Source organism: Etheostoma spectabile, chromosome 4 (assembly GCF_008692095.1).
Source record: "Etheostoma spectabile isolate EspeVRDwgs_2016 chromosome 4, UIUC_Espe_1.0, whole genome shotgun sequence".
In the NCBI taxonomy this organism is placed as follows: domain Eukaryota; kingdom Metazoa; phylum Chordata; class Actinopteri; order Perciformes; family Percidae; genus Etheostoma; species Etheostoma spectabile.
Genome location: NC_045736.1, coordinates 28119504 through 28121206, shown reverse-complemented (window position 1 = coordinate 28121206; position 1703 = coordinate 28119504). Strand labels below are relative to the sequence as shown.

The window sequence follows — 1703 nt, the reverse complement described above, 5'->3', positions numbered from 1 at the left end:
GAACTTGAGACGGGCATGGTGAGTAATAAAGGGACAGTTCCCCTGAAGATTAAAATGGAGTTAATAAGAATTTGGTTGTGTGATAACTAGTTTTAAAGGTAACATGAGGAATGGAGGTAGCTTAATGCAGAGATTTTCTGTCTGTTTGCACGTGTTGACATTTTAGCAAAGCTAAAATATGGTAAGGCCCTGTTTACCAAACAAGAAGGGGGGAGGGTTACCGCACTCAGGCTTGTTATCGTTGGCATCTCAGCCATGCTGGTGGATATCTTGTGTTTGCTCCTCACACCCGTCTCCCTATCTGAGAAAGTTTGGGGCCCACAGGATGTGAACCTTTGGCTGGAGCGATCGGATGAGGCTCTCTCTCTCTCTCTGTGTGTGTGTGTGTGTGTGTTCGTGTGCGTGTGTTTTGAGGGGTGTTAACACTTCAGGAGCTCAGGGCGTCAGAGGAGGAGTGTGTCTGTTTTCTGTCTCATACAGCCTTATGCTCACCATCATCTCGTTCTTTCATTTTTTGTCTATCTTTGTCATGTCTTCTCTGTCTCCCGCTCACTCTCTCTCTCCATCCGCACATTGTGTCTTCTAGGTAGACAGGTTGGACACATAATGTGCCAAATAATGATATTGTGTGTACATTTAAGAAGTTCGTATTCTGTCTGAGCCTGTTAGAGAACAACTAGGCTGTTGTATAAATATGTAAGGTTTAACTTTGGGTTTTAGGTTGCAATAGTGATTAAGTTAATATTATTATTATTATTATTAAAATATTAATATACAAAAACATGGCCTGCCCATGGAATCATATCCACACAAAATAAACAAAATGCTAATTTTGAACATTTTCAATATGGTCTCAAGTGTTATGAATATATTTCTTTAAAAAACAATGGGTTTCTGTTAAAATCAGGAAAACCTACGGTGGAGGAATGGATTGACATTATCTACGATATTTCTAAGATGGAAAGGATTACTTTTGCTTTGAGGCTGCAACAGGGAACTTGTCATTCACTGTAATGTATGGACCTGGAAAATCATAATAAGAAAAGGAGATTTCTACAACTCAAACGCAACAAAAGTAGGCAACGGTACAATAAAAGTGTAATAAATCCAATTACATCCTAGATAGAAGGGATGATGGCACTTCCGGGCCACTCTCTGATTTTTAACAAAAAGCTGGCACTGATACATTGTTGTCATCTTAAATATAAACTGCTGCAGCGTCTCTGTAGAATTTGGAAAAAGCAAAAGCAGCTGTAACTGTCATCGTTACAGTCCGCAATGGCTGTTGGATTTCAGCCAGACTAGTTTCCTTTTCATTGTAAACGGAGGTGCTCATCACCATATGTTAAACAGCCTATACTCCTCTTTTATTTGACTCAGAAAATTACCCCCACATTTGAAAAACAGACTTGAAGCAAATTGAAGTAGAGGTTTCATGTTGCTGCTGTTTATCTGGAGTGCATTCTCCGCATAGTCAGGTCCACTCCAGCAGGCCCCCTCGGCTGCCTGCAACAGATGCAAGAGTAGCCCTGAAATCCTCCAAAGGGTTGTGTATTTCATGTTAATGTGGCAAAAATCAGTCTAATGATTGACACAACTTTTCAATGTGATTTTGATTGCATCGCTAATGCAGGAATCCCTGTGGCAGCTTATGGGATTACCATGTCTTGGTGTTTAAAGCTCCTTTTTTCTCTTTTTTTTTT

At 40.0% G+C, this 1703-nt stretch overlaps 1 protein-coding gene across 12 annotated transcripts in view; it reads left to right on the top strand.

Moving 5' to 3' along the window:
- foxp1b (forkhead box P1b) overlaps nucleotides 1-1703 on the top strand; it is a 155696-nt gene that overhangs the window by 52812 nt on the left and 101181 nt on the right. The gene's annotated exons all lie outside the window — the stretch shown is intronic.